This window comes from Podarcis cretensis, assembly GCF_951804945.1.
Source record: "Podarcis cretensis genome assembly, chromosome: 15".
Classification (NCBI taxonomy): Eukaryota; Metazoa; Chordata; class Lepidosauria; order Squamata; family Lacertidae; genus Podarcis; species Podarcis cretensis.
Window position 1 is genome coordinate 42,421,951 of NC_137185.1, and position 27,827 is coordinate 42,449,777.

Sequence of the window (27,827 nt, forward strand, 5' to 3'; positions counted from 1 at the left end):
CTTCAGTCCTTGGAACTAGCATTGAGGTTGAACATAGGGGAAGGTTCACAGCTATAAACATGTCACTGCTTTCAAATCAGATCTCTAGGGGAACAACCTATTTCCAGAGCCCAAACAAAAATGTTGTGGGAATATTCTGGGGTGCAGGAGAGGATATATTGACTAATTATATCCTTATCCAACTTGTGCTAACAAGTTCCCAAAATATCAGCAGAGTTTATAGACATTCCCCTTTAAGTTCGCAACGGTAACGTTTGCACAGGTTCGCTAGAACCTCTATAATAATTACTCTGGTAATTTCCCCTTTTGTTCCCTCTTAAAATACAAGACACGACACAGTCTTTATAAAAGTATAAAAGAGTTTACTCACGTTCTGTTCACAATATGATCCCAGATGGCAGACAGCTTTAAAAAGGTTACATACACTTAGAATCTATCTTATAGGAAGATAGTACTGTCCTCTCTTGGCTGAGAGCCAAGAGGGCATGTTGCTCCTTCAGAAGATGAAGATGAGAGAGAGAGATATGGCTGCCTGCCATGTGCTTTTATCCTTTACCTGCACAGGTGAGGCCACACCCACCTCTGGTCACATGCGGAGGAAGTCCGTCCCCAGGAAGTTTACCTGCTTGCTAGACAGACATCCCTCCCCATGTTCTAACATGTACACTCTAGGAATGTTGTCATTGACTGCTCCTGTGTTTACATCCCACAAATGTCACCCTGTCTCTCTATGCCGGGGTGGGCAGAAGGTAGACCACAATCTACTAGTAGACCTCAGTGATTTGCCAAACATCTGCAAGAGTTCCTGACTCCCAATTATTTAACATATACATACTTATTTGATCACTTTGATCCTGCTTTGCAGGGCGTTGGACTAGATGGCCCTTGTGATCCCTTACAGCTCTACAATTCTATGATTCTATGATCTGCGTAACTTGCACCTTTAAAAGTTCCACCTAGTGACTATATTCAGACAGGACTTTATTCCACTTTCCTCACATTTTCTTCTCTGTTAATTTTCACATTTTTTTGATGTTTCACATAATGTAAAATACACTTCTGGAAATCTAACACAATGTAGTAGAAGTCTAATGTTCATTTCCATGTTAATTACTTACCTTTTTAAAAGGGGTTTGCAACCCTGTTTACTTGGTTGTGTGCTATAATTTTCCTATGGTTTTCATGGTGTTGTGGGTGAACATATCAGACGACACAGCGATTCTTCAAACAGCTCTTGTTTATTCACAGGCCAGAACAGAACTGAACTGAAGGGTTCAGTCAGCCTGCTTATATAGAGCTCCAGTACAACGTAACTGTAACAATTTTCTAAAACTATCCAATCACTGAACGTCACTTTCGATCCCTTATTTGCATAACTATCTACAATATCCCCCTGCTGGCCCAGGGTGAGAACTTCAGTACATAATACATGGATTGCTGTTCATGTGATGATTTTTTTTTTTTGGGGGGGGGAGTATTCCTGCATATGGCTTCAGTGGTGTGTGTGTAGGCAGCACTTTTCCATTTCACCTCAGGCAGTGAAATGGTACATGCCGCCCCTAGCTTAGAGGTACCCCATCCTTTCATTCTAATTTAATGTCTTTTCCACCTGGCCAGGGTCGGATTTAGGTTTGATGAGGCCCTAAGCTACTGAAGGTAATGGGGCCCTTTATATGTCCAGCTGTCCTTTGTCAACAATAAATTGTTGCTGTTTTTTGTGTTGAATATATGCTATATATGCCCACTACTTACATCATAGGAGCCTACACAACACAAAACACTGCTGCTGCATGTAGGTTTTATTTTATTTTTTATCTTATATTTTGGAAATGTACATCTAGTTTTTTCCCTTTAAATTTTTTTGGGGCCCCCAAGAGAGTGGGGCCCTAAGATATAGCTTTTTTAGCTTATACGTAAATTAGGGACTGCACCTGGCTCTGCTTGGTTGATCCTGACGTTCTAGATTTCCCTGTGACGTTCACATTTCCCTGGAGAGAAGAATCAGAGTAAATCTGCCGGGCCTGAAGTCTGCCCACTTCCATTCTGCAGCTTTCTCCCCAACTGCTGTTTCTTCACACACAGCCAGCTTGAATCACATCTTCCCTGCAAGGGGAAGGGGGGGAGTAAATCCCCTTCTACAACAGCTCCCCGTTATGCCAAAGCCAACTGCAGATGCCAGTGGTTGCTTTTAAGGGCTTCTGGGTTGCAGGAATGTGTTGATTTGATTTATTTATTTAGTGTGGTCATTGTTCAGAGATTTTGATGACAATGATTTATTGCATTGGTTAGTGGGCATACAAACAATAGCACAGTAGAACCCAGCCTCACCACCCAAGGCATGGGTAAATGAAAAGGTCTTGAACACCTAAAAACTGAAAACAGTGGTGCCAGGACACATTTCCCTGGAGAGAAGATTCTTTAATAATAATAATTATTATTATTATTGCATTTTTAAAAATTACAGATCTTACAGTGTCTTTTTCCTTTACAGTTACACACATAATCTATTTTTCATTCTATACATATTCGTATTCATCTACGTGTACATCATCTGGTGTAGTGGTTAAGAGGGGTAGTTTTGTAATCTGGGGAACCGGGTTCGCGTCTCCGCTCCTCCACATGCAGCTGCTGGGTGACCTTGGGCCAGTCACACTTCTTTGAAGTCTCTCAGCCCCACCCACCTCACAGAGTGTTTGTTGTGGGGGAGGAAGAAAAAGGAGAATGTTAGCCGCTTTGAGACTCCTTAAAGGGAGTGAAAGGCGGGATATCAAATCCAAACTACTCCTCCTCCTCCTCCTCCTCCTCCTCCTCTTCTTCTTCTTCTTCTTCTTCTTCTTCTTCTTCTTCTTCTTAACTTCCCTCTACCTCTTAACAGCTTCATCTTTTCTCTTTATTTCCTTTTCTTTGTACTGTGTTCCAATATACCTTCAACCTTGTCTCCTCAAATTAACTTTTATTTTGTGAAATTTATCCCTGGAGAGAAGATTCTATAAAATGGGGGGGGGGGGAGGCACCACTGAAAATACCAGTTCTCATGTGGTCACTGTCTCCACCTCTCAGGTGAGGCACATGACAAAGGGGCTGGACTGGCTCTTGTGGTGAGAAATGGTCCTTGAGATATTGGGGTCCAGAGTTGCATAAGGCTTTATAGGTCAAAACCAGCACTTTGAATTGCATTTAGCTGATTTCTACTATTTCTGATTCCCCCCCCCCCCGCTGGTTCTATTTTGTGTTTTTAAAGTAAATTTGTAAACCACTCACTTTGTTTGATGGACAGTGTAAAAATGCAATAAATAAGTAGAATATAGTTCCACAATCAAAATGAAAGATATTTGGGCATTTTGCCAGGTCTTCAGGATAATCTCCAGTAATCTACTGGTTCAACCAGCAGATCTCACTCTTATATACAGTAGAATCATAGGCTTCAAAGGTACAATCCATATGTACACCAGAGATGGGCAAGGGTCATAGCTCAGGGATAGGGTACCTGCTTGCATATAGAAGGTCCCAGGTTCAGCTCCAAGGAGGGCCAGGGATGTGCCCTGCCTGAAACCCTGCAGACCCCCTGCTGGATGGACCAGTGGCCTGATCAGGGCCGTCTTTATTAGGGATGCAAGGGGTGTGGGGACCTGGGTGCCGAATTCTGGGGGGTGCCAAATGTATACTACTGTATACCGATCCCTCTCGATTGGTGGCAGTGAAAAGCAATGGAGTGAAAGTCCCCCCCCACCCGTCGCTCTGTTACTCCTTAGCGTCAAATTTTCCAGACGAATCAGGAAACAAAAGCAGTTTTTTCTGCTGCATCCTTGTTACAGGTGAGCGATTTCCCCTCCCCCAAAAGCTCAATAAAAGTTAATTTGGGGGCAGCTAAACTAAATTTGGGGCCACTAGGTGGATCATTGCAACCTAGGTGGCGCATATGCTAAAGATGGCCCTGGGCCTGACTCAGTGTAAAGCAGCTTCCTAGGTTCCAGTGTTTCTCCAGATTTCCTTTAATGAATTGCTTATATCCTGTTTTAACTTCCCAAGGGAAACTAACAGAAAATGACCCAGTGAGCACATTTTGGAATCTTCAGCATAACAAAACATAGCATGTATCAAAATATAAAACAAGTCAGAACCACATTTATGTCAAAACAATAATACAATATACAGGTGAAACTCGGAAAATTAGAATATGGTGGAAAAGTTCATTTAGTTCAGTAATTCAACTTAAAAGGTGAAACTAATATGAGATAGACTCATGACATGCAAAGCAAGATATGTGAAGCCTTTATTTGCTCTATTTGTAGTCCTTGTTTTGCTGATTTCATTTAATATTCTAATTTTCTGAGATTGTTAATTTGGGGTTTTCATCAGCTGTACGCCATGATCATCACAATTATAACAAATAAAGGCTTGATATATCTTGCTTTGCATGTCATGAGTCTATCTCATATATTAGTTTCACCCTTTAAGTTGAATTACTGAAATAAACGAACTTTTCCACGATATTCTAATTTTCCGCGTTTCACCTGTATTAAGTGCATAAGAACTAATTCAATAGCAAGAGTCCTCCTTTTGGCTTTGATATCCTCAGCCCATGTCCCCATATGTAATCATCACCACAATGGAGGAGTCCAGCTTCTATCATCCCTTCTAATTACATATAATCCTTCCTTACTCACGCTAGCACAGAGCAGAGCACAGATCTTGCAGATAAATAGGAAACGTCTTGAGTAGCTGGTTTCAGTCTTTTAATTAAGCAATTGAGGATGCCCTTTGTGCACACTGGATTCTTCCTGATAATTTCTCCTTTACTTCCCTCTTAAAATAAAAATAACAATACAGTATTCTTGAAAAGTAAGAATAAAGTTTACTCACATTCAGTAGCAATCTGAAGGCAGGCTTTAGTTGCCGTTACAGGTACAGTTGTTGATTAAAGTGTAGAGAAGAGAAGTCTGAGCTCTAAGTCTCAGACTTACAACATGGGCCTACATCCTTTGTTACAGATGAGCCATGTGCTGGCTAAGAGCCAGGAGCTAAATCTGGCCAAAAGAGAAGGTCCAAAGAGAAATCCCAAAAGAGGAAGATGGCTGTGTGTCCAGCCCTTTTATTTGGGTCAGCTAGAGCCACGCCTTCTACCTGGCCACAGGAAGTCTTCCTTGTTTGGAGCTACCTCCCCTTGAGTGCCTTCCTCTCTGTGTCCATTCTAGCAAACAGGAAATGTTGGACTTGACTGCTCCCACAGAAAGAAGGAGCATTTTTATTTATCCAATTAAAAGGTACTCATATCCATTTCCTGCCAGGCAGATCAACTGGTTCTTCAGGGGGATGGGGAAACCACAGTCCTTTGTTTAGTGTTCAGGGTCTCATAATGGATGTGGCATGTGTTCTTTGTTGATAAATTGAGTTGTTTCAACATTGTTTCTTTTTCATTCAATAGTGGGGGGACAAACCACTCTTTCTTAAATAGCTCTCTTATCTTTGTTCGACACCGAGCAAAATTGCTTAATGCAGGCGTCTTGCTCATTTAATGCTTGTGATCTAGGAGTCTATACTAAGCTCTCTTCCAAAAGCCTACTCCCCAATGTCCTAAATAGATTTTCATTAATGAAAGGAAGCTCTCTAAAACGTCATATCATAAACATCTTGGAGTATTTCCAGGTTTTGGAAGACCTGGTGACAGAATTCCTGAATCATCTATGCAGGGTGATGAAGCTTCCATCCTCCCATGGATTCTCTAATCTCCCCTACTTTGTCCTCAGCAGCAATTGCTCGGCATGGCGTAGTGGGACTGGGCAGACCTGGGTTCAAATCAGCCATGAAGCTCACTGGTTAATCTTGGTAACCAATGAATATGGGTGAATATTTCAATTTCAGTTTCTCACTTTTCCAGTCTTAAGTTCAATTCTTCACAATTCCATATCAGTTTGCATTAAAAAATAAATAGATGTGAAAATTCATCAGCATTTTAGTGCAAATGTGATGCAATCTCCCACAATATAATGCATTTTTTATGTTAGTTTCACTAATACATTCATTTATATACACACTTCACCTAAGAATATGCATTTTCCCACACATTGCTTGGTGGAAGTAATGCATTTCAAAAATGGAGATGTGCCAATTTCAAAGGATGTTGTGTTTTGGTTCTCATATTATTTCAAAAAGTGCAAATTATATAAGCTGGCCTAAATGTGAACTGAATCAAATTTATCCCACATATCTCCCTCCCTCCCTTTGAGTCAAAGAGCTGTTGTGAGGCTAAAATGAGCAGAGTATACATGTGCTTTGGGGAAAAGGCAGGATATTAATGTAATTTGTATGGGTAACTCAGCAAATGTCTTTTTTTTACAATGTAGTATCTCTTTGTGCTGAGTTAATGAGTTATCACCACAGTAATGCATTTCTTGGCATAGCCTCATGTGTTATATTATTATCAGTTCAGTTGCACTTGGCATTCCAATTCTTTATCAGTTTCAGACATGAAAAGGGCAAAGTGGATTTTGTAGAGCTATTAAGTTTTCCTTTGCGTGACTTGTAAAAACAGGCTTTAATCAAAAGATCTTCAAGTGGTAGAGTGAAAGGAAGGGGTCAAGAAGACAGGCTGCAGCTTGGCATGCCCTTGTGAAGCTCAACTGAACTCTTACTCTCCAAAATTAGGTCACATCCACAGCATGGCTTCCCCAAACAATCATGGGAGCTGTAGTTTGTTAAGAGTGTTGGGAAGTGCAGTTCTACAAAGTTTCTAGGATTCTTTGGGAGAAAGCCATGTAGTTTAAATGTATAGTGTGGATGTAATCCTAAGCACTGGAAAACAACCATCTTGAAAGTTTGTAGCACAAGCCACCTGTGGATGGTACCAATCAGCTAGCGTCCATATAACCCCCCCCCAATCCTTAGTGCACAGTTGTGCATAAAAACATTTTTCATATAAAATAACACACACACAAACACACACAGCAGGTAACTCAACTCAAGTGTTTCTGTAATGTAGGGCTAGGTAAACTGTAGACCCCCAGATGCTGCGAATCTTCAGTCCCATCAGCCCCAGCTAACATAACCAATAGTCATAGATAATGTGAACTGTAGTCCAACATTTGGAGGTGCACAAGCTTACAAGCCAGTCCAAGACATTCCGCTGCCTGTGGCAAAGGGCAAGATGGTGCCTCCTTCACCTTCCATATACAGAAACTGACCTGATTGGCAACTGAATCTTACTTCCACACTGGGGATGGGACATTATTCTCCATATCACCTTTGTGCATTCTCAGTCAAATGTTGGACACACACCATCTTCCTCATGTCTTCTTATTCACTTATTCTAACCAGCATCACCAGTTTTCTGCACATTTTCCACTTATGACATTCCCACTATAGGTTAAATCGATTTGCCACCCACTCCTGCTCACAGCTCAATATACTCATGCATTTAACTGGGTGCTGAAAGGCTTGACTCACCAAGTGAGAGCATCATTATGCTTTGTAGGAACAGAGGTGGGCAAGAAAGGTATCTATATGGTATATATCCTGCAGTGGGAGTTCTTTAGTCACTCACAGTTCAGAAACTTTTAGAAACTGCATTTATTTACCAAACTGTGCAATGCATCTAAATAAGTAATGTAACATTTTTTTTCCTAGCGTGGAAAGACTTTTGAGACCAAAAGCTCCTAGGAATCACACTGTCAAGGTTCCCATCATGGCAATAGCACTAATGCTAATGTTGAACTAAATAACTGTGAAGAGTTAAGCAGTAATAACTTTCTCTTCTTCCAAAGAAAGAAATGTAGGGGGGAATACAATGCTACCCCCACTCAGAGTTGACCCAATAAAGTTAACAGACATGGCTAACTTGATTCATTTCAAGAGGTTTACTGTGAGTAGAAGTCAGTTGGCTAAAAACCAGGCACAGGCAAACTAGGCCCTCCAGATGCTTTGGGATTGCAATTCCCATCATCCCTGACCACTGGTCCTGTTAACTAGGTATGATGGGAGTTGTAGTCCCAAAACATCTGGAGGGCCAAGTTTGCCTATGCCTGCTATAACCTATAGAATGGGAAGGACCAGAAAGGTCAATTAAGCCAACCTGTGCAAGAAACCCACAACCACAGCATCTCTGTACAACCAGCATCTTCTTTAAAATCTCCATCACCCTCCAAGATAGTCAGTTCTGTGCTGTGTTAGCTAAGAGCTGGACTACACACAATGCCAGTTAGTGAAGCAGTTCAATAGTGGGAACTGCTTGCCATCACTGTTGCATGAGCAAAAGGGGCGTTGAATTCCTCCCTTAAATGGTAACCACTGGGAGCGGAGGTAGAAGACATTGCAGTCAGCCCTGGGAGAGTGCAGTGGCTGGGCAACTGACATCAGTGAGGGCTGCTACCCACTCAGCAACAGAGCACTTGCCCACTGCGGGCTGAACCCCCCCCCGACTGCTACCAGGTGGAGTGAGAATTCCCCTTTCAGCCCTTGATTATCCTGGAGTGTTGCCTGGTGGCTCCCACCAGCCACAGCTTCCACCAGCCACAGCTATCACACTTACCATTTGGAATAACATCCTGATACAGGTAGTAAGACTGGAAAGGGCCCTGGGCCTGAGATCTTGTAGGGTCAATGCCAGTTAGCACAGACAGTTTTGCAGTAGAGGGGGAAATGGGAGCAGTTGTACTGCATTATAAGGTGTATCCTTGGGAGGGAGCTATATTGGCCGGGCTCTGTGCTTCTTGCACTGAGAGGGGCAAGTCCAATGGCGTAAGCTGTAAGTGAGTGGGCTGTAAGTGGGCTTTAAGTCAGAAAAAAAATCACTTTGCCACAATAATGACATGAGAAAATGTTACATTTTACATGGCCCAAGTACTTGAAACACTCTCAAGCCTCACAGACTGGAGCACAGGCCAGGTCATTTGTAACTGAACTATTTTGAGGTGAGGTTTATTTATTTTTAAATAAGCAAATGCTCCAGTGAGTGCCAGTCCAAAATTCTTACAAAGTAATACCTTCCACACTCCCCATTTTATATATTGGGCATGTTGTCAATACACATACAAGACAAAGCTTGTAAAGGGTTCCACCAATTATGCCAAATAAATCAGCCAACAGTGCAATCCTCTGCAGGCCTACTTACAAAAGAAGTCCCATGGAGTTGAACAGAGTTTATTCTCAGGCTGAGTGTACTGTAACTGTGCAACTCTACTCAGGCCTAAGTCCTGCTGACTCAAAGGGGGCCGGTCTTAATTCCTAATAAATGGGATTAAGATTGCCACAAGATGCCCCAACCTCCAAAGGAGCAAAGCTTGTGGGATAGTCCCTTGCTGTCTCTGAGCCTTGATTTAGGAAGTCCTGGTTGCACTCCGTGGCCTTTACTCATGCCAAAGTGTGCACAGGGTTACAGCCTCAGAGCTCCTTAGGAAATGTGCAAGATCTCCCAATTAGCTCTTTCACTATAGATACAGGGATATATTGCCTGGGAAATATAATTTAACAAAAAATGTTGCTGTAATGTAATTAGTGATTTAAATGATCATCTAAAAACCATGGCGGGAAGGAGAACCTCTTATCTGATCAGGCAGAGGGAAGACCTCTGGGGGCTTCTATTCTTGCTTGCTTCCTGTCTGCCGGGCTCTGTGTTTCTTGCATTGAGAGTGGCAGTCTCCAATGGTGTGGGGTGTAAGTGAGGGTGCCCCCCACCTGCCCCTGCCCCCTCTTTCTCTGGGGAGGGAGGGATGGGGAGAGAGCAATGGCACTTCCAGCCTCCCAGCAATCTCTTCTCTCCCCTGTCCTGCCAGGTGCTGCAGGATCCAAAAGGGGTCTATTGTCACTGTCTCTACCAGTCAATCTCCAATAGTGATTTTTGTGCCCCTCCTGGCCTATGCCTCTGGCGCAGTGGTTTCACTGTATTGCTTAAGTATCTTTAGCATCTTTGCTGGGGATGGGGAGATAACCAGAATTAGTTGGCGCCAGCTGTCTTGATCCCTGGCTCCATCTGCTGTCAGTTACTTTGCCCTCCAACACACCAGCTGCCACACCTCAAGCTACTGCTTCCCCAACAGGGAGAAGAAGAAGAGTTTGGATTCGATATCCTGCTTTATCACTACCCTAAGGAGTCTCAAAGTGGCTAACAATCTTTTTTTCCTTCCTTCCCCACAACAAACACTCTGTGAGGTGAGTGAGGCTGAGAGACTTCAGAAAAGTGTGACTGGCCCAAGGTCACCCAGCAGCTGTATGTGGAGGAGCGGAGACGCGAACCCAGTTCACCAGATTATGAGTCCACTGCTCTTAACCACTATACCACACCTAATCTCTTGATTTAGGTTTCTCTCAGTTTCTCATATTTTTGAATCTAAAGTTCATTTATCCACATTTCCACATCAGCTATGATTGTTTTTAAAAAGTCCTCATGAAAATCCATCAGCATTTTAAAATAATTATTACACACACACACAATGTCTTTTTCCCTGATGGGACTCAAGGTGGCTTACAGATACAAGTAAAGGTAAAGGTAAAGGGACCCCTGACCATTAGGTCCAGTCATGGCCGAACTCTGGGTTTGCGGCGCTCATCTTGCTTTATTGGCCGAGGGAGCCGGTCATGTGGCCAGCATGACTAAGCCGCTTCTAGCGAACCAGAGCAGTGCACAGAAACGCCGTTTACCTTCCCGCCGGAGCGGTACCTATTTATCTACTTGCACTTTCAAACTGCTAGGTTGGTAGGAGCAGGGGCCGAGCAATGGGAGCTCACCCCATCACAGGGATTTGAACCGCCGAACTTCTGATTGGCAAGTCCTAGGCTCTGTGGTTTAACTCACAGTGCCACCTGCGACAGATACAAGTAAGAACTGCTAAAAACATAGATTAGTGTGCATTTCTCCTAACATACACATTTTTGCATGCAGTTTTGCCTAATATACAAATATTTGCAAAACATATTTTCCCTAATATTTATTTTTCTCCCAATACAATGCATTTGGTGTGTGATTTTTTCCCTAACATTTGCATTTCTATGCACACTTTACATTAGCATATGTGTTTCTGAACATATTGCTTGGCTGGAGAACTGCCCTGCTAAATTTGGAGAAGTGTTAGATTGACCTTTAAATATGAACTGAATCAATTCCACGCGCACACTACCCCATCACTGTTCCTCACCATTTCTTTTCCAACCAATACATTTGTATATCAACACTTTAAAAAATAGCTTGCCAAAGGAAACTTGGCTGACAAAAGAATTGCATGAACTTTCTGTTGGGAAAAGGGAAAACAAATCCTTGTTTGCCTGTGCCAGGATCAGTTAACTACACTTCCAATTTTTCCCCCCTATTCCCATTGTTCTGCTTTGCATTTTTATAACATCATTGTGCAATCCTCCCCTGAAGTTTCCATAGACCCAAGATGGAAGAACCATCTTATCATTCTTTTTAAAGAATAGGGTTTTCTTTTTCTTCTTGGTAGCTGCAAGCTAGCTTGGCAAATCTGCTGTTCTGTTATTCTGCTTCCCTGGTACTTCATCACTGCCTGAAAGTCTCCTGGGCTTATAGCCCCTTCCTGAAAAATTCAGGGAAAATAATTCTTTTGCTTTTTACACAATATATTATACTGTATTGGGTTATCTGTGCAACTCATAGTTTAAGAGCTAATTGATTAGGGAAGAAAGTCAATAGGGTCTGCAGCTGAAAGACCACCTTTCATTTCAGTGGGGTTTCACTGGGGCTGTCAGAAGTTCCCTTCAGGCACACAAGCAGACAAAAGAGAGAATACAACACCCCCTCCCAAACTGATGAAGGCGAAATGTCATAAAAGTCAGTGAGGTTCAGCAGAGGGCAAATTTGTCATGGGCATGGGTAGTTTAAGTCCCTGAAAGACAGCATGGTCTTGGGAAAATCAGCCTCTTGCCTTCTGCTTTCCCTTTGTAACAATTGTGCACTTGGGCTGTGCCAAATCCTGGATCCCAAACCAAATCAGGATGTGGGGTTTGATTGAAGTAGCAGCATGTGGGAAGGCTGCAGAATGCAGCCCACCGAGGTGAGATGGATTTCAGAATGAAATTCTTGGCTACCTCAAACATAAAGCAAGAATGACAAAACCCCTGATCCTGCCCATGAGAATTTCACTAAAAGTGCTTTCTTCACTTTGATAACTCTCAAATTCAAGCTCTCAATTGCATTTCCCCCCTCATGAATAGATAGAGAATGGCTGCCAGGGTGGGGAGGGGAGAGAATGGAAGAAAATTTCAGCATAGCACTGCTGGTTTGTGTCTCTGCCAGCAAAACGAACCTCTCCTGTTTTGCCGGTGCAGTTGCTACCCTAAGGACTTCATCTAGGTCTGTGCAAGAGAATGAAACAGCAAGACGAGTGCTGTGCCTCTGCTGTCATAAAACACCAGCATCTTTTGATGAATAAAGAAAATAACGGAGCCTGAAGGATTCATTGGGATCCAACTACCATCTCAAAATAATTCATTTTTGTAGCCTTCTGAAACACATGCAAAGACAAAACTTTGATTTGCTTTGATCAAAAGCCTGTATTTTTTCAGTGATGGATACACAGAAGCAGTAGAACCCTGCTGGTTAATGATTGCTGGAGAAAAACATAGGAGCCTGAGTTTAAAGTCTGTAACTGTTCACATTATCTTTCTCAAAAACAATATTAAAGTTTCTATAAAAAACAAAGGAAGGGGTAGGGGGAAAGTGAATAGAGAAGAGCCCCCCCCCCCCCGTAACACCCAGAGAGACAATATTAGAAGATTCAGGACAGATGAAAGTAAGAACTTCAGACAGAGAATAGTTAAACTGTGAAATTTGCTCTCACAAGAGGCAGTGATAGCCACCAACTTAGGTTGCTTTACAAGGGGTTTAGACCAAAACATGACTGCTAGCTATTAAGGCTATGTTCTCCCTCTACTGCTGGATGCATTGTGATTCTGAATTCCAGTTGCTATGAACCAGAGGAGGAGATAGTGCTCTTGTGTGCAGTTCCTACCTTCATGTTGCCCATAGGCATTTGGTTGGTCACGGTCAGAACGGGATGCTGGACATGATCCAGCTGACTCTTCTTAAGTTCTTTTCAACACTGGATATAGGACAATGCACATGAGGGGAGCAGACTAATTTAGAGAACACTTCATGACACACACAGAGCATCCAGGCCAGAAAACATGGCGTTACAGGACCCCTCCAGCTCTGGGCTCCCCTCCCACTCATGCTCACAGGCCCCATGCCAAGGAATAGCCTCTGCAAGAGCAGACAGCTCTTCAGGAGGAGGTGGGGCTAAGAGGAGGTTCTGGCTAGTCAGCCTTCAGAAAGTTGTAGCTTGCTCTAAGTCAGGGGTGGGGAACCTCAAGCTCCAAGCCTCTCTACCTGCCCCTCAGGCCGTACCACTCTCTGACCCTGTTCCCCCCCCCCCCGGATTTCTTTGCCTGGCTGGAATGTATTCTTGAATTCTGTCATTGCCTCTTGTTTGTCTGGTGGGAGGATAGTGTGTATAAACTAACCCACTATACTAAGGTAAAATCTATACTCATTGCTCCACCCACTTTTGCTTCTGTCCCCACCCACCATTGGAATGTGGCTCTTGGGCTGAAAAAGCTGTGGCTCTAAGTAACCAGCTAGTGAGTCTTAGTAGCAACTACTGGCTGCCGTGAACTCTCCAGGGTGCTGAAAAGCTGCCTTTTTGCTCTCTTTGGGGTATGGCTGTGCCTACTGGATTTGACCAGATTTGCTTTGCTGTGACCTTTCTCTTTGGGATGTGGCCTCTGTCTTATGAGTGAGTGAACTGGTATCAGCCTGGCCTTCCCTGGGATATTTAGCCGGCTTTTCATCCATTCTGGTATCTGACCTTGCAACAGTTTTATTTAAACATTTCAGCAAAGAAACAAAACCAAAATATTGATGTAGTTCTGAGCTGATGAAGTTGTAATAGGTGGGGAAACTGCTGTGCAGTTAAAGTGGTATAAATTTCTTTATTGCAGACCTGGGTTCAATCGTAGTTCTGTTTCCTGCATTGTCCTGAAGTGCAACTGACTTGCCTGATCTGCACTGCCTCTGCATTGGATGGGAAACTGTGGAAATAACTGCACTACTGTGAGCAGGGCAGGGCTGTTAATTGATTAATTAATTAATTAATTAATTAATTGGAAGGGAAACCTTTAAATACCCTACATTTGGAATTTCTGCACAGATTTTTCATTATTCTTAGTTTTTGGCAAATGATACACAGAGCATGCAAAATGCATCCATTCCACCATTTGTCCTTTAGTGAACCCATTGATCTTGTCTCTATCCTTGAGAAGCTGTGATGTTAAAACATAATAATAGCTAGCTACTGATATTCTGCTTTTGGAAAGGCCTGCTTATATTTTGGAGCACCACAAAGCATGAGATCACGTTTCATCTTTATATATATAAACTGATGTGGCTTATTTAATGTGATCTGCTGACTCATCAAAAATCTCCAAATAGGAAGGTCAAACTAATTCTGGAGCTGCTGTTAATATGCATGGTGACTTGTTCACAAAGCAGATAATATATGGGCAGAGGAACCCAGCAGAAGCATGCACTGTGAATAATCATGATCATAAAATTTAAAGCCGGGGACTTTGTGACTGATATTTATTAATGGTTCTGGGACTAGGCCTTCTATCACTGCCTTCTTGTGATTAGATCTCAAAATGACCTCAGAATGGCAGTTAATATTTAGAATGTTCACTGAGCTGTGCATGCCAGATAGCTATAGCTATAGATGATATAGATATAGATATAGATATAGATTAGATATAGATATAGATATAGATATAGATATAGATATAGATATAGATATAGATGATATAGATGATATAGATGATATAGATATAGATAGATATCTGATGTGGCATTGACATTTGTGTGAAGTAGATATAGGTAGGGCTGCCATACGTTTGGATTTCCCTGGACATTACCAGGATTTCAAAGGTGGAACTGATGTCTGGGAGGAATTTCCAAAAGGCGGCATTTTGTCCTGGATTATTTTGAAACATGGCAACCCTGATATATGATTTGCAACCCAGTCAGTTGGGCAGCATATAAACACAAGAACAAAAACAAGAACAACAATTACCACCACCACCACTACTATTTCAGAAGAAATTTAAAATAAGACTGCCAGTACAGTCATACCTCAGGTTACAGATGCTTCAGGTTGTGTTTTTTCAGGTTACGGACCTGCCAAAACCCAGAAGTACCGGACTTCCGGGTTAGCGCTGCCGATTAATGGCGGATTCCCTCCGAGCTCCGGAGGGAATCGGCTCCGCAGGATCGGGTCTTGTCCGCACCGGCGACGCGGGGACCCTTAAAAATCACAGGCGCTGATGCCTGTGAACGTGGTGACTCGGCGGGCACCATTTGCGCCCCCCCAAACCGCGAAGGAGCCTTTTTAAAGGCTCAGGAACGGGGACGGGGGACGGCGCGGTGCTGTGAGTCGATTGCTCCTTCTGCGGAGCGAAGCCGCATGCCATTGTCGGAGAAGCGCTGACTTTTTCCTTGAAACATTCGGACTCAAAAACAAGAACCCGTGAGTAAACATGGAATTTGGATCTTAAACAAATTTTTCCTGAATTGGGAACGAGCGGGGAAGGGTCAAAAAGGAAGTCGCCCCCCCCTTTGAGTAGATATTCTAACGCAAAGAGCTTGCAACTTAAGGTCGAGAGAACTTTTTTTTTATAAAAAAAAAAAAAAAAAAAAACTTCACGGCTTGACGCTATAAACTTTACCGGAGGATAAACTTGACGTTTGGAGCTAAAGTTTCACCCCCCCCAGAACCCGGGGACGCCCCGTGAGAGAACCTGTTGAGGAACTATTGAAGATTTTGACAGCTGTTAAAATAGCTGTCAAAAGGAAAGGATAAAGGGAACTTTGTCTTTGTTGCATCTGCTGGCTATATTTGTTGCAACTTCTAGAAAATAAGGGAGAGCAGCTACAAATTAACTTACTGACTGGTTTTTAAACTGAGAGACACTGTAAAAATGGCTGAAAAAAGCAATAATCAGACTAAACTCAACAAAATACTGGCTCTCCTGGGAAAGTTACAAGATCAGACAGATGTTTTGACTACAAATGCGAACACTCTGGCCCTGGCAGTAAACAACATTGTTGAAGCTGACAGGGAGTGGAGGCAGGAAGTTTATATACATCAACAACAAGAGGAATTTGAGAGTCATGAGACTGTGGATTTTGAGGAAAAGGAAGGTGGACTGGCAATTTTGCAGATGTCAAGGGAGAATTACAGCTTGGGGCCTGGCATGCAGACAACAAAGGAGAATAAAAATTTGAGGTGGAAAGTTTGGACTGAGTTGGAAATTGCAAATTTGAGTGTGGAGCACCGCATTAGCATTAATCTTAAATATGGAGGGCCAACTGGAAAAATCATGGATCTTGTTGGGTCAGAGCCCCTTCGAGCCTTGGGGCTTAACCTAAAGGACTATCCAAGAGGCCGGCAGAGAGGAACTGAGGGTGACTTGAGAGCCTCGGACGTGAGATCTCCAGGTTAAACAGTATTGATTGATGAACATTTATTGGGGACCAAACCGGGAAAGGGGGGTTGGAGTTTGGTAATCCAAAGGGTACAGAATTCTTAATTACTTACTTTTAATTTGTTTTGATATTCGTATGGAAGTTGGGAAAGCCATGGAAGGGAAATATTGACTTTAAGAAATATGTTAAAGAATAAGAAATGATGTATAAGATGTTTAAGATTAGATAAGCTAAAATTGGTGTCTAAAATGGTTAAAAGGAAATGAAAATGAGGAATGTAATAATAATTTTATGGAAGAATGAGGAAAGGTAAAATTACAGTATGTTAAAATTATTAAGTTTAAGGTTGAGAATTAAGTAATAAGGATTTGCAGGACTAATAATTTGAATTGGAATACAAGAAGGGGAGGGGAGAGGAGGTCTAAGAAAGAAGTTATATGAAAATAAGCAATTGAAATTTCATTTGTTTTTTAATTGTTTTCTTTTTCTAAATTCTTGTATTTTCTGTTATTTTTTCTTTTTTTGTGTGTGTCTATGTGTATTATTGAAATGCTAATAAATATTTATTAAAAAAAAAAAAAAAACACAAAACCCAGAAGTACCGGAATGGTACCGGCGGTCGAGCAGGTGCAGAAGTGCTAAAAAGAGGAAAAGACCAATTCATGGAAGAGAGGGCTAGCAAGGGTTACGAGCCATGAGGGCTGTGCTCTGCTGCCACAGCTGGAGGCAGCAATGATTCTGAATCCCAGTCACTGGAAACCGCAGGAGGGGAGAAGAGGGCTCTTGTGCTTGAATCCTTCTTGCTAGTTTCCCACAGGCATCTGCTTGGCCACTGTGAGAACAGGAGCTGGACTAGATGCTGAACTAGATAGTCCCTTGGCCTGAACCAGCAGGCTCCTCTTATGTTCTTATATATCTAATTATTTGTTAATGCATATTTTCCATTCTTCACCATGTTGACATATGGTAGATTACATTCAACAGAAAATACATTTTTAAAACAGATAAAAATAATTAAAATTTAGAAACACCTAAAACCCTTCCAAAATGGAAGAACACAATGTGGTGTTCTATCTGTTTTAAGCTGCCTCAGGAGGACCTTTCTCCAGCAGACAGCCTAAACCTATTTAAAATTAAACTAATTGTTTTTAGATGCTTTAAATATGTTTTTATTTTATTTTTAATGACATTGTTTCATCACTTCCACATTTGTTGTCCTCGGTAACTTGGGAGGAAGGGTGGGATACAAATGCCATTATTACTAATATCATATGAAATGGTTTATCTTGAGGACTAGAGGAGACAGGACATAGTTAAGCCAGACTCTCAGAATACTGCAGAGGATGTGGTTTATGATGCCCAGTTTGAATCTTTTTTTATTCCTTTGAGTATTAACACTTTTGTTCAGTAAGCTGCTTCTTTATCCCACCCTTGAAACACTTCAAAAGCACTTTGTGACTACAGTATATTGCTGAAATGGCTTCTTCTGTTCCAGCTTCCAGCCTAATTAATAAGACAACAAACATTCTTGTCACTCTCAGAACACTAAATCACTTCATGAAAATAAAACGTTTAGGAGAAGAACACAGGGAAACTGAATGCATGATAAACTAGTTGTGACCATTTAGGGAGCAATTACCTAGTTTTGAGATGGGAAACACTGCAGGGATTGTTGGACTCAAACTCCATTTAGCCTCAGCAAGCATGGTCAGGGAAGATGGGAGTTGTAGTCCAACAATATCCGGAGGACCAAAAATTCCACAGCCCTGACCTAAGCATTACACCAGCAAGCAGTAGGAAAGATGATTGTTTTTGTAATCAGGCTAACAGTGAAGTTCCCTGAGCTCAGGTCTGGGAATGAAGTTCAGGTGCTCATGGAAACATGCTTCAAAGGAGTGATGAGCTTCAGTTCCTCTCAGGCTTTGATTAAAATGTGATCCAAAGAAGAATTCTGGCTCCACTGATGGCCTCTTACTTGAATAGATGTAGGATAGGGAGGTTGTGTGTGTGGAAACTAGCCTATTGTACAAAAGTAAAATGATATTCATTGCTTCACTTACAGTAATTTGCCCCTGGCCACACAAACCACCGGCAGGTGGTCCTTGGAAGGTGGCCCAGGAGAGAATGTGGTCCTCAGGCAGAGAAAGTTCACCACCCCTGGATTAGACAAATTTATGGATATGTAAATATCTATTGATGCCTATTAGCAGTAGGCCTCCCAAGTACCAGTTAGGCCCTGCTTTTGGGGCTTCCTGGAAGCACCTGGTTGGTTACTGTTGAAAATGGGATGGTGGACTAGATTAGCCTTCTGCAGCCTGGTGTAATGCCATTAAGAACACAAAATAGCCAAGTACCAGTCCATTAAGAATAATTGACCATGCAGATGCTGTCCAAGCCCCGGCTGAGAAGTGGACAGAAACAGAAGAATTGAGAGGGGGAGGTTGCCAGGGGTAACAGAGGGTGTGACATCACTACAGGAAAAATGTCTCCTTTTAAAACATAGGTTTTGGAACAGGGGGTTTGGAGAAGAAGAAGAGAGGGGCTTAGGACAAGCGGTGCTGCGTGAAGGAGGCTGCACACAATAAACCAGGGGGCCTGGTAGGCTGTTGCTTTGGATCCAAGCTTGCTGAGGTTATGAGATAAGCAACAACAGCAGCTGCAGCAGCAGCAGCAACAACAACACCAATAATTAATGTAATACAGTAATAATAATTTATAATGTAATAATAATTTATGAGAGATGCTCTTGGGGTGTAATGTTCTGCACTCTCTCCAACAAACCTTAGGTTGTAAATACGTGTAAAATGAACCATATTTCATAAAGACACAACAGTTTCCATTACAGGTAGGTAGCCGTGTTGGTCTGCCATAGTCGAAATAAAATAAAAAATTCCTTCCAGTAGCAGTTTAGAGGCCAACTAAGTTTGTTATTGGCATGAGCTTTCGTGTGCATCCACACTTCTTCAGATACACTGAAAAAGAAGTCACCAGACCCTTATATATAGTGAGAAGGTGGGGAGGGGTATTACTCAGAAGGGTAGTGGGAATGGGTGATTGGCTGATAGGTGTGGTAAACCTATCTGCTGAATTGCAAATTATTATCAAACTTAAAACCACGGAGACACCTGCTCTGAATTGGATATTGGATTCTTATCTCATTATACATGATAACTTTTTCCTGTAAGTCCAATTGCAGTCATTAACCGTTTCCACTGTGCCTCATTCCCGAGGAATACAAGACCCCTGGAATCTTGGTACCACTTGGCAGACACTGGGGTGGCCTGTAACAGTATGTTTATGTGTATGCTTGTGTATTGTGTGTATTGTGTGCATTGTGCACCATAAGAATGTGTTGAGGGCCTTCTTACTAACAGCTCAAGGCCACACCCACCACTGGATTGGGGTCTTTGGGAAATGCTGGAAAAGGTTTCTTTCTTCTGGGCCATTTGGGCCATTTGTGCAAGCCAGCAGAGCTCTCCTTGTGATGACCATCCAATCTCAATAAAGTAAAAGGTAAAGGTACCCCTGCCCGTACGGGCCAGTCTTGACAGACTCTGGGGTTGTGCGCCCATCTCACTTAAGAGGCCAGGGGCCAGCGCTGTCCGGAGACACTTCCGGGTCACGTGGCCAGCGTGACATCGCTGCTCTGGTGAGCCAGAGCCGCACACGGAAACGCCGTTTACCTTCCCGCTGGTAAGCGGTCCCTATTTATCTACTTGCACCTGGAGGTGCTTTTGAACTGCTAGGTTGGCAGGCGCTGGGACCGAGCAGCGGGAGCGCACCCCGCCGCAGGGATTCGAACCGCCGACCTTTCGATCGGCAAGCCCTAGGCGCTGAGGCTTTAACCCACAGCGCCACCTGCGTCCCACTGCCACCTGCGTCCCACTGCCACCTGCGTCCCACTGCCACCTGCGTCCCACTGCCACCTGCGTCCCACTGCCACCTGCGTCCCACTGCCACCTGCGTCCCACTGCCACCTGCGTCCCACTGCCACCTGCGTCCCACTGCCACCTGCGTCCCACCTGCGTCAATACAGGGTACCAAATCTTTATTGACTCGCCACCCAGTAATTGCCCAGCCAGACAATATTTGCAGAGAATAGCCACCATCTCCTGAATAGAAAGTATTAGTTCAATATTAAAGCAGAGTGAGACAATGTTATTTGACTTTGTAACAGAAAAGGATCAAAGTCTTGTGTTCCTTAGAATTCCAGCCTAATGTGGCCTTTGTAGTTAATCTTTATCCTTTTTCAGATATTAAATACTAATGCTGAGCCTGCTCTCCTCTCCTCACTACAATCTGTAAGACTGTTGGCAAGGCTTCTTTTGTGTGTGGCCACGTCCTCCTTCCTGCTCCTTCCCAAAGAGCAGGGTGATTCATATGTTATAGTAACCTACATCTTGACTTGGCACCATCTCTCTTCTAAAAATAGACCCCAGAAAAAGGTCACCCTGCTTGATCTCCTCCAAAGAAAAATGTGCTTTCCTTTCAGAGATCAGTATTGGGAGAAGGAAGGGCAGAGCTTTTAGGTTTCTGGTTTAGGATCTAGGCTATCTTTGTAAGTTAACCCTTTGTGCTTGAGGGTAGGCAAGAGATTGCTAATTGGATTGATTGATTCCAGACCTTTTAGCAGTGATGCAAAAATATTCGCATTAGGTAGCCTCCTTTGTGGGCAGTGCTACCCAAGGAAAAGAATAGATCAGTGAGAAAGCATTGCATACAGATGGTTTGAAGTTCAGCCCCCAGAATTTCCGAGGAAGGTTTAAAAAAGCTCCTTCCTGAAATCCTGGAGAGAGCAGTTCCAGTGGATAATACTAACCTGGAAGAAAGACCTGTGGTTTTCCTTGGTATAAAGCAGATTTCTGCCTTCCTAATAGCAATGCTTGGTGTTTTACTTGATTCCAGTGCTGCAGGAATTGGATTTGTGCATTAAAGAAACTTTGAGGAAAAGGAAACTTAGGGGGAAGGGCCATAACTCTGAGGTTGTGCCCCATGCTTTGCATGCAGAAGGTCCCAGGTTCAGGCCCCAGTGGCTTCTCCATCTAAGGTTGGGATGAATCCCTGTCTGAAATCCTGGTGAGGTGACGCCAGGCAGATATCTGAATAATGTTTGCTCTGAATGAAGCACAGCTTAGTCTGAAAGTTAGTGAGGAGAACTTTCAACTTGAATTTGGGAGGTGAAAGCAGCCCAATGTTTTCATCAGTTTCTCTGTTTTCAAAACTGCCAAACATTTTGTGGTTCCTCTTAGAATACCACCTAAGACATGAGCAACACGATGTGTCACTACAGCATTTGTTCCCAGGAGCCAATGGCTTGTGTTTGAGAGTGCACAGTGGTAGATGCTATTGGTAGCCATGATCTAGCGGTTTCTGAGAAACTGTTGCCAGCACCGAGGTTCCAAAAATATTTGCCCCATTCTGTGCACCCCCCAAATGTCTGAAATGGCCCTCTCATTTTTGATATCTCTGCCTCACCACCTCCAAAGTAGGCACGTGCCCAACTGTCAGTGGGCAAGGTCATGCTCATGGTCTTTTGGGACCAGCATGGAGTAGTGATGATGGATTTCCTGGCAAAGGACACCACAATTACCGGGACATACTATGCTTCACTGCTGCAGAAATTGCAGAAGGCCATCAGAATCAAGAGGCGTGGTATGCTGACCAAAGGGGCCTGCCTCCTGCAGGATAATGCCCCAGTTTACAACTCGCATGTTGCTCAGACAGAAGCACGGTCCTGTGGCCATGAAATCCTTCCTCAGCCCCCTTATGGTCCTGACCTTGCACCATCGGACTTCCACCTTTTTCCAATGATGAAGTTATTTTTGAAGGGCAAGCTTTTTCCAGACGATGAAATGCTGATTTCTGAGGTCAAGTTGTGGCTTCTGACGCAAACTGCTGACTTCTACAGACAAGGTTTCCACAGCTACATAAAGCAATGGGAGAAGTGTTTGATTCTTGCTGGTAGCTATGTAGAGAAGGACTAATATCTGTGCCCAGTTTCATTTGTCTCAGTGCACGGGAAGTACATCAGGGGAAATCTTTAATGAATGTCCCCCCTCGTAGTTTGGTTAGAGAACTGCATATCAAAATTCAGAGAAGTGCAAGTTTGGAAGGTTGCCTGTGTTTTGGTTCACCTATTGGTTTCTGAATTATGTAGTTTCTCATTAAAATGAAAAGAAAATCATATTTGTCCCTCATCACTAGTCCTGACACACATACATATTTGTGACCTTCTCGAAATCCAGAGACTGAAGGTGCTAGCAGCTGAATCATCCCAATGATTCTAATTATATCCCAGATAGCATAACAAAGCAGCTAGCAGTTCTGTTGTCCTTTCTGAATGTACATCAGTGCCAGAAGTGTCTAAAATTTGTTCAGCACTGCAAGCTGCAGCCTGGCTGTGCTGATAATGCAATATTATTGATGACATGGTGTGTCAGCAAAGGCCATGGTATCTTCTCAGCATCCTAATAAAATGAGGGTGGCCTTACATACGGGAAGATCAGTGCAGCTGGTCATCTGCCCTCTGCCTGCAGCATAATCAATAGAGGGCAGCAATAATGATCAGAGTATCCAGAATGAAAAGGGAGCGGGGGAGGGGGACCATAAAGAAATATTTCTGTGCTAATGAAAGAGGCTTTCCAGGACCTTCAAGGATGATTTGACCTCAAGCCTTTTAGCTATAAAGCAACACACACACACACACACACACACACACCAGTAAGACTGGAGGTTACTCTTTGAATATAGCTGAGTGCCTTCAGCAACATTTACAAAGCCCATCTCTTGCATTTTGCAGTGGAAGGCTGCAATCTTTGCCAGACTTACTTAGGAGAAAGTTTTATTGAACTCCCTGGGACCTATTTCCAAGGAAACAAGCTTGCTGCCTCCCTGAACTCAGTGGAAACTACTTTGAAATAAACATGTTTAGTGCATGTTACACAAAAATGCATCTTTAGCAGTTTGGCAGAGGCAGGGATGTAGGAAACTGCCTTCTATTGAGTCAGACCAGCTGTCCTTTACCCTCTCTGAAAAAAGAAAAACCATTGACTACAATGTTTCACACTATCCAGTTTACAAAAAATATATATTAAACTACAGAGGCAAGAATAATATGGATTGCAGTTTATATTGCCTACTTAAAGCTTATATTTAGTTAGGGGATAGTCCTAGAATGATCAACAGTATTCTTGTTCTCCTGTCTTTTACAGAGAAACCAAGTGGGAGAAGTTTAAATGGTACCTTTCAGGAAGGATAAGGTTATCAGTGATGGCTCTGTCTGCTTCCACCATTGGAGGTATTCTGAAGAGGAAACTTCCAGAGGAGAGAGGGCTCTTGCGATTGTGTTCTGCTTGCTGGTTTCCCACAGGCATCTGGCGGGACTAGAGGAGCCACTGGCCTGATCAAGCAGAGCTCCTATGTTCTTATATACCTGTAGGAAGTTTGCATCTGGAAAATGTCCACTTTATGCCTCTTATTAAAGGTAAAGGTAAAGGTAAAGGTACCCCTGCCCGTACGGGCCAGTCTTGACAGACTCTGGGGTTGTGCGCCCATCTCACATAAGAGGCCAGGGGCCAGCGCTGTCCGGAGACACTTCCGGGTCACGTGGCCAGCGTGACATCGCTGCTCTGGCCAGAGCCAGAGCCGCACACGGAAACGCCGTTTACCTTCCCGCTGGTAAGCGGTCCCTATTTATCTACTTGCACCCAGAGGTGCTTTCGAACTGCTAGGTTGGCAGGCGCTGGGACCGAGCAGCGGGAGCGCACCCCGCCGCAGGGATTCGAACCGCCGACCTTTCGATCTGCAAGCCCTAGGCGCTGAGGCTTTAACCCACAGCGCCACCTGCGTCCCCTATGCCTCTTATTACTATGTTTTTAATGCCAGCCTTTTTCCTGAAAGTGGGACGGAGTGTTCAGACCTCTCTGTTTCTTGAGGGTTTCCTACTGGCTTTTACCATACTATTGTTTCCTCAGTTCTGAAAGAACTTTTCTGTTTCTTTCACCTCCAAATTTGTGTATGGTTTGCGTATTCTCTGTGCCTCAGTTTCCTTTCTTCTAATTCTTTTTAAAAACTCTGACTTGTGATTTCCACAGTATCTTAAGAATTCTCTGTGTCAAATCCGACTAACTCACAAAAATTCTTCCTTTACTTTGTCTTTAGGTAGGAAATCAAGTTAGGTCTTAATGAATATAAAAGTATCCCTGTACTGGAAAGTATCTCCCAACAAGTGAGAGGTTGGGAAGGGCTGCAGGCAGTGGCGGCTGATGCCCATTTGAAGGTCAGCTAGAAGGCAGAGGTTTGCGTGTCAAGACTCCGTAGCCACCCCTCGTTGGGAAATAACTCACACAAGGACACGGATATTAGGTTAATGTTACTGAGCAAATTTGGCCACAACTTTATTGATTACAGAATGTGAGTGGTATTGGCTTAGGCATTGATTGGACCCGACTATATCTGACTCCTGCCCAATGTGCAGGAAGTCCGGTAAGGGTAAACCACCGGAAGGGGGAGCCCTGTCGATGCAGACCAACTTGAGCTCCCCCTGGTGTTCCCGTTGGGGTCGTGTCATGGCCCTAGCCCCCGACCCGGGCTTCGGACAAGATCAACACCCCCAGATTCCTTTAACGGAATACCCTTAAGCTTGGAGGGGCAGGTGATGGCCACACCTCACCTCCCCCATCACAAGGTCAAACAATGCCTAGCTGCAACCCTAACAAAATTGTGACGATTGCTACAAGGTAGGCAAAAACCTAATGGCCAGTGCCAATTTGCCAAGTGGAAAAATTCCTACCAGGCCCCTCAACGGTGACCTACCAAGGTCCATAGCAGGCAAGTGCCTAAAAACCTGCAAAATAGGGAGGGAGGGTGGGTGATTGAAGAAGCGAGCCAAAGAGGAAGCCCTCCGACTCGCACCTCTGCTTAAACGGATCCGGCCACACACCCCAGCCAGCAGATTGGCTGGCCAGGCTCTGACGTGCCTGGGATACCCCAGGCAATGGGGGACTCAGTCCCCTGCCCCCGGAGGGGAGTGGGTGACCACGTGGTCCACCACAAGTCCTCCCCACTGGGAAGTGGAGAGAATTTGCAGCAATATCTATACTATGCCCAACTTCCTTTGTCCACTTAACCATAGTTGTTTTAACCATTTCATCCTTTGTTTCCCATACTAACAGCAATCTATACATTTTAGAAATTAATTTCTCATTATTTTCAAATAAGGATAAGTCACTTCCTGGTTCACACTGAGAAACTGTTTATATAATTAATTAAGTTGGCAAATTCTTCAAGTTACAAGAAAGGAGATTCTGACTAAACTTCAGAAAGAACTTTCTGACCATAAGAGCTTTTTGACAGTGGCATGGTCCCCCTCAGGAGGTGGTGGGTTCTCCTTCATTGTAGGTTTTAAAGCAGAAGTTGGATAGCCACCTGCCATGGATGCTTTGGTTGAGATTCCTGCGTAGAAGGGATGTGGACTAGATGAGCCTTGGGTGTCTCTTCCAACTCCAAGTGCTCACATATTGTTTAATTATCTGTTCTAGCACCTTTCCTCACACTGCAGTATTTAGTTGCAGGGCCCCAATTTGTCATGCCGAATAGCAAATGCTGATGAATGCACAATCAAGGACTGTGTGCAAATTTGCAAAATACATTTCACAGAATTCTTTTCCTTGATGCAGAGTTTTGAACTTTTGGGCTTGCCCAAATTGTGACTCTCTTAACCAGCTTTCACTTCAGACCCCTTTTTCCTGATCCTGGTGCTGATTTGATGCATCTCTCTCCCTCTCTCCTGCATTAATATGTCAGTGGCTGGGTGTTTTCTTGCTTGTGCCTCACTCAGCAGGGGAAAAGAGCTGTGTGCAGTTCAACTGCTATTAATCAATGCCATTCAATATCCTTTCCTCCTGTAGACAGGATGGTTGGGTCAGTGGGTGGGGGAACTAATCATCCTTTGCTTTGTTTGCCTTCTCCCACATCTTCCTCCCCAAGGCAATTGTATTATCATCCTCCCAGTCTTTAGAGACCTGCTTGGTTGTGGGCTGCTTGGCATGCTTTGAATAGGATATAAGGCAGAACAGCGGCAGGCTGGGGCTGCCGGCAGGCTGAGTCAGCAACAGCAAACCTAATGGCACTCCACCAAGGACATTGCAGGAAGGACAAAGGCATATGCTTAGAGCCATAAAGCAGGAGCCTTCGAATCAGGAGTGTCTCTTCCTTAATTTAGTGCAGTTCACTCCTGGAGGCAATTTCTTCCCTGTTAAGGGAAGGGGAAATCATTCCCCACCCCATTCTCAAAGATGGAGCATTTCTCATCTAATCATGCATTAACCTTTGCCCTCCCATTAGGTCTGAATGCATCTCAGTCCTCAGATGCTTTTAGGGCAGAAGTCCAATTAGCCAAAGTGGCTCTTCTTGACAAGCGTTGGCTGTTCCTCCCAACAGAATCAAAGCAGAGGAGGGGGAGATGCTTTAATGTAAGGGGAGTCAGATTATTGATTTTGTATAGATCATCCCTGGGAATGGTGGGTGGAAGCAGAGACTCCTCTCTGTCAGGGCTGAAAGGGAGGCGGGAGTGCAGCTTTCTGGGAAAGAAATGAAAATCAGCTTATGCAAGGAGAAATCTCCTTTGCCCACCATCACCTGAGATTCTTGTTCCCCATGCTCCACCGATGGCAGGGCAAACCTGTCAACTTTGATAGTTTTTTTCTCAGCTTCTCATGCTTCCGCTCTTATGTTTCATCAACCCCTATGTCCATATCCATTTGCATTTTTGTTTTAAAAATTGAAGTTTGTCTGCATTTTTACAAGCATGCATGAATATTAGGAAAATGCATATGAATTTTAATTAACTACAGTGTTCATTTATTTTTTCCACATATTTGCCCGAAGGTTTGCCTAGTATACACATTTTTGCAAGCAAATTTTCCCTACTATTCATTTTTGTATGCTATTTTCTTGAATATAAACATTTTTGTAAGAATTATTATTGGTTGAAGGACTGCATCACAACACTTGGAGAAATGCAAATTTTGAAGGATTGGCTGGATTTCAGTCTGCACATTAGTTTGGGAAATGAAAATTTGGCAGGTTCATATTAAAAAGCAAACCAAACCAAATTTCTCTCGCATCCCTATTTCTCCCCATTGCACAAGAAAATTATTTTAAAATGTACACCCACAAATACTCAAACTGATCCTAGAGCTTTCACTTATTCAGTGTTTCTCTGGTGACCCAATTATGTTGTAAAGGTGAAAGTCATTGATCTTGCATGGCAGGCTCCAGCAATTCCTCCCTAAATGAAATAAAAGGGCGCAAATAAACTCCTTAGTAATACGTGCACTGAAAACTG

At 43.4% G+C, this 27,827-nt stretch overlaps 1 long non-coding RNA gene across 5 annotated transcripts in view; it reads right to left on the reverse strand.

Annotated features, from left to right (window-relative positions):
• The window catches only part of LOC307203973, a 429,983-nt gene that overhangs the window by 7,381 nt on the left and 394,775 nt on the right, over positions 1-27,827 (reverse strand). The window lies entirely within an intron of this gene.